The following is a 17,279-nucleotide window of genomic DNA, read 5'->3' on the forward strand; positions in this document are numbered from 1 at the left end:
CCTCACATACGAATACCATCTTTTAGACATTTGCTTTCTTTTACCCACCCCAAAGCTCCAATCTATTTAATTTTTGCCTGCCATTAGATACACAATTTCCTCTGCCCCCATCTAAATTTCATTTCTTCAAAGCCCAAGATCTTCACAGCTGAAACACTACTTCTGATCTTCTAAGCCTCATAATAAGGATACCACTCCACCCCCAAATCTTTGTCTATTTTTCGAATGAAACTCTCACAAACATATTTCTGAGAGTTTCAAATGTTTGTAAGAGTTTTCTAGAAGTGTCAAAAAAATTATGAGAATGGTAATTCTCTCAAGTCATTTTCAAACAGAAGCAACAGTGTCAGAATTCCTTCCCAAACACCTGTTCACATGAAATTTCCACCCAGTATTATATATTTGAAAAATTATTATAAGCAACATCACTTCTGGAGGAAATTTGCTTGGGCCCAAAAGGTAATTCAGCACCAAACTACCACTGACTTTCAATGGGAAGCCTAACTATTCTTTGTGCCATTGAAAATCTCCCCACAACTTGTCATCTGTTGACTCCTCCTGATTTACCGTCAGTACTGAAGTCAATGCAGTTTACACCAGCTGAGGACATGGCCCCATGTGTTTATCATTCTTACCAATACAGCAGAATTAATCCTTATGCTGTGCAAGGCTCTAATCCCACACTAGGGTAGATCAGAGAGAATCATCAGGGTTATTATTCTTTCGTTGATTTTTGAGGCATTTGAATGGATTGATTCAGTTGTTGTACTACTCCTTAGATATATTAGATTATTTAAACAAGAAATTTCTAAGCAGCTGACTGTGACCAGATCAATATCTCAGAGGAAGTTCTCGATAGCATCTAGCCTTCTTTTGCCAGTATTGTGTCTTTCTTCTAACCTAAAGTTGTTTCTTATAATGCACAGTAATGGAACACATGCAGAAAGAATTAAAACTTTCTAATTTTGTCTTTAGTAATTGGATAATGTTAATGTGGTAATAATAATATTCCCTATACCACATACAGTGAATAGTTAGCAATTACTGCACTCATGTTACCTAGTTCAGAAAAGAAAAGCATGGTTTTAAGATCAAACACACTAAAAGATAACCACCGTTTCCCCAATTGAATGATGAACTAGGGTTGCCAAGCATCTGGTTTTCGACTGGCACACCCAGTCAAAAAGGGACCCTGGCAGCTTCGGTCAGCACCTCTGACCGGGCCGTTAAAAATCCAGTCAGCAGTGCAGCGGGGCTAAGGCAGGCATCCTGCCCAGCTCTGCGTGGCTCTCAGAAGCGGTGGGCATGTCCCTGCAGTCCCGAGGCAGGGAGGGGCAATCAAGGAAGCTCTATGCGCTGCCCACGCCCACAGGCACCACCCCCACAGCTCCCATTGGCTGGGAATGAGTGAGAGTGAGTGATGGTGGGGTAGAGCGAGTGACAGAGGGAGGGGGATGGAGTGGTGGCGGGGCCTCGGGGAGGGGGCAGAGAAGCGGTGTTCGGTTTAGTGTGATTAGAAAGGTGGCAACCCTATGATAAGCTTACAACTACTGCATTTTTAGCCGGGTTAACAAAATGGATAGTCCTCTACAAAATCTCATCTCAGGATACATGACACAAAGCACAATAATGCCCTACCATTTAGCATACTCCCTAAGAGGCCGCTAACCAATTATAAAATTGGAAGATGGGAATATAGGAATTGCCACACTGGATCAGTTCTGTGGTCAATCCAGTCCAGTATCCTGTATCCAATGATGGTCAGTGCCAGATGCGTTAGAGGAAGAATCCCACCAGTCATCAGATGTGACATAAACTGCCCTCCATGGAGGTCTCATCCTAATCCTCAGTAGGAACAGGACTATTCCCATGCTTAAAATTAAATACGTGCTTATGTACATTGCCAAACTGGGGCCTTTTTGCTTTACATTTAGCTCTGTACAAAACAATTGGAAGGCCCAATCCCTGCCTCTACGCTCTAATGAAATGCTCTATGTAATTTGGTCAACTGCTTCAGACTATGCATCCCATTAACTGTCTAATATACTGTACTTTATAATCTGGGACTTCAAATAATTCCAACTAGCAAAAGACCCATTGAATAAAACACTGTTCATATATGTTCAAAATGAAGAGTATGTAAAATAATTATTTTTCTTTCTTTTTCTTATGCTGCTGTCATTAGGTCCTAAAAAAGAAGAAAGGTGCATCAGTCTCTGGGGAATTGAAAGAAAACAAAATCCACCAATCCAGCTTCACTCAATCAATTTCAACTGTATTTGTGTTTTGTTATGTAACTTCACATAGCTCTGTTTTATTATTTAAAATTATGTCAGGAATGTATCAATTCAATTTACAAAATTCCTTATCCCACACAGACATATCTGCCTGAAATAGTTGAGAGACTCCTCATTTTGAATATTAATCAACACACCAAGATTTACCTAATCTAGTGATGACATAAGCATATATATGACTATTAGCTTAATTGTGATTTATAATTCAAAATTAACATTTCAGCAAAATTCTATTAAAATCATATAATCAGGCAGAGTTATTATGGTAACATGAATATACATTTTTCCCCCAGTTGCCTACAGATGTTAAAAGTCCTTATAAAAATTGTTAACTTTAAACCAACAGGAAAAAAAGTGGCGATACCCTTAGAAACTTTTGACTTGCATACAGATCTAAATAATGTTAGCACAGTGTATGCAGTATTCACTAGACATTTTCTATATTAAGTCTTGACACTGAGTGTGTATATCTAGGTAACATGATATACTTATCATCTAACGTAAAATTTGATAGTTGTTAAGGATGGCCACTGTAGCTCAACAATGAGGTTCACTGAGGTCTTGAAAATACTTGTTCATTTAACACATATATCAGCAAGGCGTGCGACTGCTGTAGGTTTCGGCGGAACAGAGCAGAAACCCTACATCTGGTAGGTAGTGAGGATACAAAAATCTGTGGCCCACTGAAAATGTATTTTCTATCCAAGAACTACTATACTGATATTATTTTTTAAGTTCATATTGAATTGTATAACATCCACATTTTTTAAATTAAACAAAGACTCCCCCCACCAGCAGGGGGATGTTTTTGCAGCAGAATTTAGGTCCAGCTAGCTGTGGAGTGCCCAGGGCCTTGTTTTTAAGCTACAGACTAAACCACAAATAATGAGAAACTACTTTGTAATTGAACTAGAAATATTTCATCCACAGACACGCTAACAGCTTGATGTACAATGAATAGACACAAATTTACTAGGTTAATGGGTGACTTGATTATAGGTCTATAAGTACTTATATGGGGAACTAATATTTAATAATGGGCTCTTCAATCTAGCAGAGAAAGGTAAAACATGATCCAATGGCTGGAAGCAGAAGCTACACAAAATCAGACTGGAAGTAAGGTATACATTTATAACAGAGTAATTAACCTTTTAAACAACTTATCAATAATGGATTCTCCATTACTGACAATTATTAAATCAAGATTGGATGTTTTTCTAAAAGAGCTGCTCTAGGAATTATTTTGGGGAAGTTCTGTGGCCTGTGTAATTCAGGAGGTCAGACTAGATGTTCACAGTGGTCCCTTCTAGCCTTAGAATCTATAAATCATGTTTTTTAAGGCTCGTCTGCAGGTCACAACATTTCAGACAGAATCAGCATAATATCTGGGATAAGATATATAAAGATTTCAAAATAACGTTTCATTACACAAAATCAGTGGCAGAAGAAAATATTTAAGATGTCTGTTACTAAAAGCTACAATAATCCAGGCACTTGGTATTGACTTTGATAAAGTCTAACTTTTTCTGAAAAACCTAAAAAGAGTATTTACATGCTATACTTAACACCTGGAGGAGCCATGTTGGCTGTGATCCTTGGTGAGAGACCATCTCTCACTAGAACTTCTCTAGTCCCTCAAAAGAAAATCTCTAAAGTTTTCCTGAGCAGCTAAAGTCTTGATATTTATTTGTTGATACTTGACTAATAATAATACTTGAGTGAAGGAAGCCTCCACCAATCAACTCCTGTCATTCTTTCCTCTAAAACCATCAACCAAAACAATAAGATTCACCTGCTAATCCATTATTCTTTTGCCACATTATGGCTACATGATCAAAACCATTTATTTTGTGACAGGGCCTTATATAACACAAGAAGATGGGACTACTTATGCAAGTAAACTTAAGACAATGGACAAAAGTAATGTGTTTCAGAATTGGGCCCATAATTAATCCATCTCCTGATTTGGAATTATTTATTATATTAAATAAATAATAAAAACAACGCTCAGTTATGTTGCTCAGGAAAGCTTTGGTAACAAAAGATTATAAATCTCTGAAAGATTACAGTCTTAAAAAACTGTACTGGGACAACATCAGGCCCCACAAGTACCATAGTAAGCAGTTAGTATATACTTTATACACAGATTCTACCTAATAAAAAGCATATTGGTAATAATCACTTATAATGGAAATGTATCAAGGTAGAACTTCTTTTGTAAATCATAATGTTAAGACTAATAATACTTAGTTGCACATAAATTCTCCGATCGTTTATAGTCGCAAAACCACTGATTAACACGTGAAAGGTAAAACTTCAAAACAGAACACTTATCTCAGGTAAAGTCTCTTAATTGTAGTGTAAAATTGCAAGAAAAATAAATATTTCAAATATCCAAAGTAAGCTGTCAATTGCTCTATGCCGCGGTGCCTGTGAAGTCCAAAGCTGCACTGGCATTTCATTGCTGCCCTACTGCATTGCAAACTCATCCCTAACTTGTTATGCACTGTCATTCCAGGTGTTCGATTGTCATCCATCAAGGTAACATAAATAAGCAACTCCGCAAGATTGTTCAGAATGTATAGTATAACTTTGCCTTTCAAGTGCACAGTGCTTACTTCATTTTGTTTCCAAAGAGGTCTCATTCCAGGTACTACAAAAGAGAAAAATTAAGGTTTTTTCCAAAATAAGTTTTCAGTATTTTGGAACCATAATATTTCTGGTGATGGGTAACATAGTTTAAAAGGTTTTAAATGGAATTTATATGCAAGTTTGCCTGTTGTACCAGGAGCTACAAACCAATGCTCAATAGATTTATCCTCTCCTATGTTCCATGTCTAGCAAAACCAGGTCTAAATAGTAATGATATTGTTCCACGTGAAGCACTCCTCTTGAAGTCAATAGACTTTTTGTGTGTGGACTGAAGGCAGGATTGTGTCAGGATATTGAGAGGGTGATTACAGCTAAGAATTTTTCATCAAGTGACATTTGAAGACACTACTTTACAATGATAGAAAGCAGCAAACAAGCGCACTTCAAAATAGCTTATTCATTAAAAATATTTTTCCAGGCAAACATTCATTCATCCAGATTGCTTAAAATGAGGTATCACTTGCAGAACTATGAAAAATAAACTGGAAACAGAGACTGGCAAGAAAGTTCCCTTGACTATTTTTAAAACTCTTTCAGCTTGTAGTCTAGAGAGAACTTAATTAAATATAATAGAAATTTTTCAAAAGGCGAAAAAATAGGCACTTAAAAGGTGCAATATTCTTTTCTCCTTGAAACTGTCATTACTCTGACAAAATGACTGCATCTTGAGTTATAAATACACAAATACTGGCAAGCTTTCAGTCCTGTTTTTCATCTCCAAACCAAAGGATGAACAGTGAGAATACAAGCTTCTTCAAGAGAGCTGAAAAACAAATGCTTGCCAGGCCTTGATTCTCTGGCAAACCCCTCACCACAGCTCTAATTAAGTGCTAATGAACAGAGACTAAGGGTATGTCTACACTTAAAACGCTTCAGTGGTGCAGCTAGAGCACTTCAGCATAGGCACTACCTACGCCAATGGGAGGGGTTCTCCCATTGGCGTAGGTAATTCACCTCTATGAGAGGTGGTAGCAGGGTTCACGGAAGAATTCCTCTGTCAACCTACCCCTGTCTACACTGGGGGTTATGTCAGCATAGCTACCTCTCTCAGAGTGTAGATTTTTCCTGAGAGAGGTAGCTATGCCATTGTAAGTTTCCAGGGTACACTAGCCCTTACCTTATAGTCATTTTAAACTACTCTCGTAGACTTGTAGAAAAATATTAATTATTAGCTCTTATTAATCAGTTATTCATGCTACTATCTGGAAACTGTGTAAGACAACAATACATTTAAATATAAGACAAGTTCTCTTTGTTGATCAGCTGCATAGTTAATGAAAAACCCACAAGCATCTTTACATAAATAAGTGGCCTGGAAGATGTAAACCCTTTCCAGGACAGAGCAGTGTTCTTATCTCAGGGTATGTCTACATGGTAGCTGGAGGTGCAATCTCCAGCTTCAGCAAATGTATCTGCATGAGCTTTGTTTGAGTTAGCGCTCTAACAATAGGAGTGTAACTGCTGTGGCATGGGCGCTTGCCCAGGCTAGCCACCTGAGTACTTACTTAGGGTCTCAGATGGGATTGCACTCAGGCAGCTAGCCCATGCTGCCGTTCATGCTGCCGCCAGCACCGCCACAGCCACATCACTATTTTTAGCATGTTGGCTCGATCAGAGCTCCCATAGGTCTGTCTATCCAAACTGGAAATTACACCTCCAGCTGCAGTGTAGCTGTACCCTAAATTATGCAGCTAATCCTCATTATACACCTCAGTCAAGAGATTTATGAAAAATCTGAAGATATGCAGCACTCACAAGACAGGATAACATGGACCGTCCAGGTAAATTGCCCAAACTACCGGAACTTGAAGTTCCATATTATCCTGTCATGTGATGCTGTATATCTTCAAATTTTTCATAAACCTCTTGACTGAGGTGCATAATGAGGACTAACTGCATAATTGGCTATTTGTGGCTCGAGGGTGGAGTCTCTCTCTCGTGTGTTTTTGGGGGAATAATTCTAATTTTTCAATGCAAAACAAAAACAAATATAAAAAAAACTTTGATATTTTTCACAAAATGGAATTCTTGTTTTTCCAGACAGCCCTGGAAAATAGGACCAAATCTGGGCATACATGAAGGAAATAATGCTAAATGCTGTAGCCATGAGATCTGACTTTCTCCTACAATCCAAATCTTAATTCTTGAATACACCCAGTGAATCAAATTCAGCCCTGGCATAAGTGCCTGCAACTCCCACTGACTTCAAGGAGCTCACTGCAACTTCTATAAAACTAGATAAGTAAATGAGGATAAAATGATAATGTGAAATTAGTGAACCAGACACTATGCATTTACATTCGGCAACAGATCCTCAGCTGTGAACTGCTGTAGTTCCATCGCAGTCAAGGGAGCTCTGACAATTTACACTAGCTGAGAATCTGTGTTTTTTTCAGAATGAATTTTGCCAGCTTTCAAAATTAGCATTTAACCTTTTGGAAAATGAAACCTCATGATTAATTGACAAAATCTGAAGGCCACGTTCTCCTTCCAGACAGCCTTTGTGTGTGTGTGTGTATCTGGATGTCTGTACATTGCGGCCAAGTTCTATGTGGTTCCTCAAATGGCACTTGTGCAGGTGTGAGTATCTAAGGTCAGCAAGTATGTTTCTGATCCAAATCATTTCCCCATCTAATAACAAATCAATGCTAATATATCTCTGAGCAAGGATCCAAAGCTGCATTCACCTCCACGTCTGATGGATCAATAGTCTTCCTATTTCATGCATGGGAAAACTAAGGCACAAGACGGTGATATGACTTTCCCAAGGCCATACATCAAGTCAGTAAGAGTGATGAGAGATTTCAACCCAGTACCTCCTAATATTGTACACTAGCTACAAGACCGTTCTTCCCCTTCCTTTAGGTGACTTATTTCCTCTGAGCTCCTGTGTCTTCTCCATTGTTTTCCTTCCCCCAGTGTTTCCCTCTTGGCCTATCACCTGGCCCTTCTACCTCCTTTCTCTATTTTTTCCCTCCCTCTACTCTGCCTTAAATTTCTTACTCCTCTGGCACCGTCTCCCTCACACTGTGGCTACTTTGCTGAGAGCGGAACATGCTGCTAAACAGGGCTAGCAGCAGCAGTGCTGACCTCCCATTCCCCTTCCCTGTGTGCTGCACTATGGGGGGAAAGGGAGGAAGCCTTGGTTGCCTACTCATATGCATTAGAGGGAAAATCTTTCTTGTTGCCTGCAGCCCTGCTTATAAATGGCATTTTAGCTGGCATGAGTGAGCACCACTAGGTGCAAACGTGTGAACGTCACTGCAGATGAGTGACATTTGGCAGGTTTTCTTAGACCCCTTTGGACTTAGTTTTATCATGTAAAGAAAAAGTCTATATTCATATTCTGTCTGGTCGAAAAAGGCACGTGTTCCAAAAATACCACTAGTATATCATAGTGGAATTTAAATTATGGTGGAACATGATACTGGCTAGGGTACACACCTGATGATCCACAGAAAACTCTATGATAATTTCATGGAGACAGAAAAGCTAAGAATGAAATCTGTGTGAGATCGATGCAAGAACGATTGCTTCAAATTTCTAAAGCAACTCAGATGTTTATTTTACAATATTTGTAACTAATGTACAGCATCTTGTCTCATTTTACAGAAATCTATGCCAAGTAAACATTATGAGATAAATATTCCTAAAAAGAAACAACATGCTGTTAATATGGGGACAATGCCAAAACTGTTCTACAGTGTTATTCAGCAGAATTCCTCCTTCCAATGGCTGAAATACAATTGAACCTGAATAGCGAAACCAATTTCAAAACAACCACTGAAAAACTAATTTCATATACAACATCCAACTTTCTCATGTAAATATATTTCTGGACAACATTGATGCTAAGGAAGTGCCTAACATGTCTTGGCATGCCTTCATCCTACTTTTGCTCTTGTGTACAGAAACATGCACGCCCTTCTGATATTATACAGTCTATTGAGAAAACCAACTCATCTCTGGACTCCAAACACCAGTTAGTCCTACCATTATGGCCTTTCCTTTGGTGCATTCTCTAATTCTGAGAAATCAGGCACTGTCTGCTGCCTTCTTAGAACAAAAAACCCTTCCCTTGCTTCTACACTAGCTGCCATGCTCACTACCATGAAGCCCCTAATAGAATGATAGATTTTAAGGCCACAGGGATCACTATGATCATGTCATCTGATCGTCCACATAACACAAGCCATAGAATTTCACCCAGTGATTCCTACAGCAAGCCCATAACATTTAATTAAGTATATCCTTTAGAAAGACATCCAATCTAGATTTAAAGAAACTGCTTGTGGAAGCAGTTCTCTCTCATCTCTCAAATAGGGTTGCCACCATTCTAATTGCTGGTAACCCCGCCCCTGCCCTGCCTCTTCTCCCCAAGACTTTGCCACTGCTCCGGGTCTTTCCCCTAAAGCCCCGCCCCCATTGCTTGCTCCTCTCCCTCCCTACATCACTTGCTGGATCGTCACAAGGAGCCTGCCTTCAGGTGGCAGGTGACCCCGCAGAGCACGAGCTGGCATGGGTTAATGACCCGCCACCTCTCCTGCCCCACAGTAACCAGATTTTTGGTTCAGGTGACATTTAGGATTGCCAGGTCCCCTTTTTGACTGGACTTTAAGGTTGAAAACCAGGGACCTGGCAATCCTAAATGGCACCTGGACACAGAAGCCAAAAACCGGACTGGAAACCCAGATGGATAGCAACCCTACGTCTCAAATCACCTTTCATGTAACAATATACTGCACTAACTCTTATTAGGATTTCAGGTTTTCCATACTACAGTAAAAGCTAGTTACCATTTAGTTACCACCCTCTTCCTCTTAGTTAAGTAAGGTTTCTTGTACTTCTTCATTCTTTGATGATAATGGAAGCTACAACACTATGGAAATCCTCCTGGACTATCTCCACTGCAGTGCAGACATTTTTGATTCCCTCTTGTCAAAATTCCTCTCCTATTCATCAAACTTATCTCTCTCTTTCTATGGCAACTATACTTCTGCAGCAAGATCCCTCTTTTAAAGCAACCTTTAAATTTTCTGCCTTGACTCTGTTTTCAAATCTCAGCTGAAAACATATTTTCTCCTTCGGGTATTAGTTATTATGTAACACTAACTATATTTTCCTATAGCAATCAGGGATGCAGTTTGTATAAAAAGATGTTAAACCCCACAGAAAAAAGCCCAGTTAAATTGTATACAAGACCCACCCCACAAACAGTTCAAGGTTTGCATTAGGGATGTAAATATTGTTTAAAAAGTTAATCATTTAAATGATTAAAATTATACCGGTTAACCGATTAAAGGGAGAGGCGCTGGGGTCGCTCCAGCCAGCCCGGTGCATCTGGGGTGGAGTCGGCCGGCCGGCTGGCAAGGGGCAACCAGGACTGGGGTCCCTCTGATTGGCACAGGGTGGCCGGGGCTGGGATCCCGCCATCCAGCCCGGGGTTGGGGTCCCTCCATCTGGGCTGGGGCCGCTCCAGCCAGCGCGGGGCTGGGACTTGAGACACCAGTCAGAATCAGTGCCCCATTCTACTTGCTGCTGTACAAACCCATATTATAGGAAGACAGTTCCTGTCCCAACAAGCCCTATAGCCAGTTATTCATGACCTTGATTTCAGCGACCAAACTGACTTTGCATAAAAGGTCATGGTTTCTATCACCCCTTTTGTCCGCTAATGAGCAAGACCATTACTGTTTTTTTAAACTGGCTCTAAATAAATCCATTCAGCAGAGAATGGAAGCATTATCTGATTTTTAAATGGTTTTGAACCAAGCAATTTTAAAAACATATAATATACCTTATTTCAAAACAAGACTTACTTTTCAGTATTTTAATTGATGTATTCTGCATGCATATTGTTATGTTAGCTGTATATGCAAATAAAATAATGACCACCATAACTTTTTTTTTTAAATAAAGTCTGACCTTTTCCATTTAGTTTTACTCTGACCAACAGCCAGCATTAACAATAGCATACTCGGTACAAGTATTTCACTACCCATTTTATACTGTACTTTCGGACAGGAATGGCACCTATTTTTCAAGTAGTAAAGGAAAGGCCAGATACCTTTAGAGCCCATCACAAACACAGCTGACCTGGTTAACTGCTGCCACTCTCTAGATACATAAATTAAAACAAACATGACTGGATAAAAAAAGTAAATGTAGTAGAGTACGATATTGGTAAAATGTCCATCTGCCTAGGTATTTATAATACCCCCATCACCATAGCACTCAAGTTACAAAGTAGTATAGTCACAGAGAGGAGGAAAAAACAAGAACTACTGTGCTTTGCACTGTTGTACACTAGCTGGATGTAGCCTTCAAAAAATGTTACCTGCTAACAGCTTTAGTTTGGTTTCCAGCAGGAACCAGCTCTCTATATTAATATGGTATTTTCAGAGAGACAACCATGAAAAGTGTAACCCGAAATACAACACAGAAGTTGCATATTGACAATACAAGGATGCATTATTTTTTATCACTGCATTTTATTTTATCTGGGGTGGTACTTTTTTAAAAAAAATACAACCAGACACATAATGTAGCTGTTAGCAGACATTCTTTTTATAGTTTACAAATTTTATCAGTATATGGTATACTCTCATCAGTATATATGATAATGCAATGGGAATCAAACAATATACTTTTTATGGATTTAAGCCTGCAAATACGTAAGTCTATATTTCACCTGCTAGTACCAGATTAGTCATATGAGTAGAGTTATGTATGCATTAAGCTGTTTGCAGGATTAGGGACAACATTTGTAATACCTTTGTTTGTACAGCACCTGGCACATTTCTGCCACCATGATACAAATAATGAATAATAATATAAAATACCTTTTTTCATTTGTAAACTCTTAACAATCCATGCACAATTCATTATATTCCCCCAGATGCTGTTCCAGACTTGTCAATATAAAGCCAGACAGCTAATGACTTCACACTCTGTTATCCTTCAAGTAGTTATGATCTGGCCCTGAACATTAACACCAGGCAATATGAAGGTTCCCGTTACACATTTTATTGCTTTGGAATCCATCTTGAAACTTCACCTTAACCTTCTAAGTACTCCATTAATCACATCCTCATGTTTAGCGTTGACACAAGGATTGCATAAATTCAAAGAAAAAAACCTCTATGATTCAATATTTTATAACGTCTGAAACAATCTAATCTTTTGTCCCATCTACTCCTTATTTTATAATTATACTTAGATTAGTTTCTATCAAAATAAATCTTTACTTAATTACAGTGCTTCCAAATCAACCAGAAACAGCAGCATTTGAACACACCTCAAAATATCTTTGTCTACAGTTTTTCTTTCAGGATGGGAAAAATAATTGTATAGTTCTTTAATTTCTGCTGAAGCCTTCAGAAGGTGGCCACAAGGTAGGTTTTGGTACCTTGTCTAAACTTAAAGTATCTTCACTTAAATCACTATCGATAATCCAACAGCAAACTATAGGTAGCCCCGCTATTCAGTAATCAAGATAAGAAGAAGATACTTTGCATAATTTTCCCCTATGCAAAACACTATAGAATTTAACAGAAAAATACAAATATTCTGTATGATTTTTGAACCATACTATATAGATGAATAGAAAATATTATCCTTTCTATAAAATGGTTCAAAAACCCTATAGAAAGGAGAATATTCTCTGTTCAACTTCGAAAGTTTTTAGAGTAATTTCTATAAAATCCTATTACCTCTCCAGTGAACCATTTTGGTTTCACCCATGTTAAATTCTCATAGGAAAGTCCTCTCAGTACTACTGAAGGACAGAAATCACCGAAGGCATGAGCAAAGTTAATACCTGTATCTAAAAAGACCTATTTAATTTGACAGGAAGGCCAATCAAAACGTTTCAAAACTGACTCAAATATAGGGTGGTTTATTTAAGTCAACAGCAAATTTCCCATTCATTACAAAAGAACAGTATATGGACCCATAATTACAAGACAAGAAATAACTACTAAATTTTGCACTACAGAAAATATTTTCAAATATTTACATTTAGTGGCTTTTTTAACATGCAAAATGAAAGGGCAAATGGAAACTTTTTTTTTTTATAGTGACAGCTTATAACAGAAAGAAAATGCTGCTCTGAACCATAGTATTACTTCAGTTAGTACTTGCTGGCTCTGTACATTTATATAAAACATATTCAACAAAATGTCCTACAAAAATTAAAAACAGAAGTTGGTTTAAAGTATTTTCAGAGACAGTACTCTTTTTAAAAAATTTAAAACAAAAGCTGATGGAAATGTTTCTGTAATACAAGCAAGTCTCTTGGTGGTTTTAGAATGCTGTCTGGGTTCATTACCAGCCCTGCTCTCAGTACATAAAGGAAATAAAGAAGGCCGGAGGAGTGAGCTGGGATGTGTCTATAGGGAAAGAGGGACTTAAGAGTCTTCTAGGTTTTGAAAAGACCAGCAGGAAAAGAATCATTCTGAGGTCTAAGGCAATATTGTGAAAACGTGAAGGAAATGTGGAATTAGCCCAATCAATGTTTTCAATCAGATAGTTAAGGAATAGTCAGTCCTTAAGAGAACTATCAAGAAAACAGTTAGTAACTTTACTCATGTGATCTCTCAATCTCAAGCATGCTACTTCATGAGAAAAGTTAGCGTGTGTGTTAGTGTCTGTAGAATCAGGCCCATAGTTTGTACTTTTCAGTTGAAAAGCACGAGCAGAAAAGGCTGGAGCACTTTAAACAATTTCAAGCATATAAAATATTGTTAGGGAGCTACAATCCAGCCTACCCATAAGGGGTACGGTATAAATATGAAACAAAAATACTGGCATTTTAATTATTGTTCTCTATTGTATTAAATTGATTCTAAATAATTTGCTCATGTAAAAAAATGTAGACAGGCTGATGGAAAACAGATAGCATATCAAATGGCCAGCACTGCCATTGCAAGCAATAATACATTAACACTGAACTCAAATTACTTTCTAGCTCTGGAGTGAGCTCATTTCAACAGAAGCATATTTTTCATTAGTTTTGAGTACTTGAACATATTATCTAATATATTACGGACATCTTTATAGGTACAAGAAATAATGTGTATGTTATCTGATACAAGCAAACAGGAAAGCACAGTGCCTATGTTTAGGGATAAGTTATCTTAAGAATGAGCTTTTCTTATCAACCTGGGCCCTGTATTCAGCAGTAATTTTTTTTTTTATTTTGCTTCTTGTAGTATTATCAATTTATTATAGGTTCTGTTAGGTGCAAGTTATAAAAATATATAATCTTCAAGTTACACAAATGTTTTTTGGGAAAACAACACAGTGATATATGCTTTCTAACCAGTCTAATTAGTTAAGTTTGTATTAAAAACAAAAATGTGTCTCAGGAGGCAACAGCAATCCAAATGTATATTCCAGCATTTTATTAAAATGTGCTCTCTCTGAACAATAAACCTCTCTCTCCCTGGTCCCATTGCTGTTTTCTGTCAGAGGGCCTCAGCAGAAGATTATGGTTTAAACCAAGATAGCTTGGATAAGCATTTTATTCAATTAGAACAGAAGATGGCATAGGTTAACCTGCACAGCATTATGTATATATATCTCCCTATTTACTTATTTCCAGAAATATAGTCTAAAATAATGTTACTGGAAATACACAAAGGGTTGACATACTGCAGTCTATCATAACAATTTTTATCCAAGTGAGAATAAAGAGAAAGTGATTGATGAAAGAGAGACATAAATAAGAGGAAATATTAGGTTTTTTTATGTATAACAAGAGGCTTCCAAAATTCTTTGTTGGGGGGGAGGGTGTCTGTGTGTGAGAAAGAGAGAGAAAAGGAAAGATATTATGTATTTCTAGCAAAACATCTGTATTATGTATTCAGCAGGAACACAGTGGAAACTCTATATCCACTATCACAACAGATCTCTCCCAAGAAGAAATCACATAATAGCTTCAGTTTTAGAAATATCACTTTGATTTAATTTTGGCTAAAAAAATTCTATTGCACGAGTATTTTTAATCAAAATAGATTGTTTTTATAAAGCTATAGTTCCTTAAATACTGTACAAAGATAAATAATTTAGAAATTCACACAAATATTTTTCATATACCGATATATAGTTTTGCCAGAAATAGTTTGTGGAACTCACTGTGAAGCTGAAAACTTCAAAGAAAAATGATAATATTGTGCTTAAAAAAAAAAAAGCTCCTATCCATATGGTATTTCAAAGTTCTGTTTGCCATCACTAAGTTAAAATACAACAACAATGGATATGAAATAAACACAAGTTTTGATCCCACAAATCCTTGGTCATGTAAAGGAGTCCCATTTACTTTAGTGGGACTACTCACGTGAGCATGACTACTTGTGGGAGTCAAAATTTGCAGAATCAGGCCCTCAGTAATTGCAAAATACATTAAAACGGCAAATAGCTGAAACTGGAAACAACATTTCTGTTGTGTTAGAGTACGTTTATTCTGCTGCATTGTAACAAAAATTTTACGTATGTTCTAAAACTTTCCATGGAAAAATATTTTACAGTGTTTCTCAACTCACAAAAACAAATATGAATCCGAACATAGGAGCTTAATCACTGCTCTACAGTAAGATCAAACCCAGAAAACTGTACAATAACATTGTCTATATTATACATATTACTGTGCTAAACACTTGGTATTTTAATAAATGTAATCACAATTTTATTCTCCATTAATGATGTGATACTTTGTAAAATTACTTTTCTTCATTATAAGACCTTGTATCTTGCTTTTGCACAAGATTTTAAGAGTAGCCAACGACCTACTTATTTGGAACAGAATTTCATAGAAGTAAGGATTTGTCATATCCAAGTGTAAATTAAACATCAATTTATATTAATATTAAGGAAAGGTGTGTTAAAATAACAGTGTAATCTTTGTTAAAGTACATTTAAATGATCAAGATTCTCCAAAAAATAAAATAAAATAAGACAAGAGGAGCAACCAAACATTTTAAAAAAAAAACTTTTGAGATTATAGAAATCCCTATTCCATCTCTTCTATTTACAGCATACAAAAATAGCTTGATCAGATTTGCAATATCAATCACAACATTTAGAAAAATAAGTAGTTACCAGTTAAGCAAAATCAGTAAAATCTAATAACTTATTCACTTGAGGGCACATACCATTCCATGACAAAGGAATATTTTTATTTAACAATGTGGCATTCCTTTAACAGAGTCAGAAGTAACATAAAAGCAAGATAGCCACGATGATCATTTCTTTCATAACACAAAGAAGAAAAAAAGAACTATTATGTGAAATGAAAAAGATCTTCAAATACAAAGTCAACACACACAGGTGTTTGCATTTCGTATATTTCATTGTGCGCTTCATAGGAAGAAAAAATAGTTTCATTTGTAAATCTTACAGGGAAACAAAGAATCTCAACAAGAAGTCCTGATAAACAAACATCTTCACCAGGAGAGAGAGAAAAATTAAACCAGTTGTAAGCAACCGTGGACATCTTTTGTTCCTTGATAAATATTTGTCTTTGTCTTTTGTGATAAGGTCTGCTGCCTGCATTTCACATAAAAAGGCCTAGTTGTTTCTGTATAGAAAACATTTAATTAAGATCATTTCCGATTTCGTAGCCCCCCACCCCCCATGAGCTGATGAAAAAGGCAAGCAGTAAGGTAGAAAAAACAGCACCCGCTGGCTGTAAACAGGGTAGAACAAATGTCCTGCAGCTCCAAAACAAGGAAACATGGGCCCCCCTGCTGGTTAGTAATGGGGAGGAAGTTATCTCCTACAGACTGGAAATTGCTTCAAGGATACCAGGAAGAGGAGAGGGAAATGGATTGCAGAATCATGGCCATGGAGAAAAAATGGAATTAAACCACACTTTACAATTGTGTATTGTTTTGGAGGTGGGGTAGAGGGAGAAGAATTTTCACAGAGCGTAAGACCAAATATGTGATATATTACAAAAGTTACAAAACTGAAAAAGTTTTACTTTTAAAGGGCAAAATAATCTTAATTCCCAGAAACACTAATATTTCAGCATCTTCTATAATACTAGATGTTAAAAATTAGCTTAAATGTTAGCTCAGGAAGAGAAAAAAGTGGGAGAAGATATTTTACTGTGAAGCACAGATTGATGGGAATCACTCTTCTATGAAAAAATTATTTATTTACTTACCTATTTTTCGTTAATCCTTTAAAAAAATACAATTTTTCATCTATATTTTCATTGAAATTCACCACTATAAACTTCTCCACACACAAGTGAACACTGAAAAGCTTATTTATTTTTAAACCACTGTTTCATGTTTTACAAACACAGGGCCTTATCCTGCAGAC

At 37.0% G+C, this 17,279-nt stretch overlaps 1 long non-coding RNA gene across 3 annotated transcripts in view; it reads right to left on the minus strand.

The window, feature by feature from the left end:
* Nucleotides 1–17,279, minus strand: part of LOC114020167 — a 324,008-nt gene that overhangs the window by 262,480 nt on the left and 44,249 nt on the right. The gene's annotated exons all lie outside the window — the stretch shown is intronic.

Source organism: Chelonia mydas, chromosome 1 (assembly GCF_015237465.2).
Source record: "Chelonia mydas isolate rCheMyd1 chromosome 1, rCheMyd1.pri.v2, whole genome shotgun sequence".
Lineage (NCBI taxonomy): Eukaryota > Metazoa > Chordata > Testudines > Cheloniidae > Chelonia > Chelonia mydas.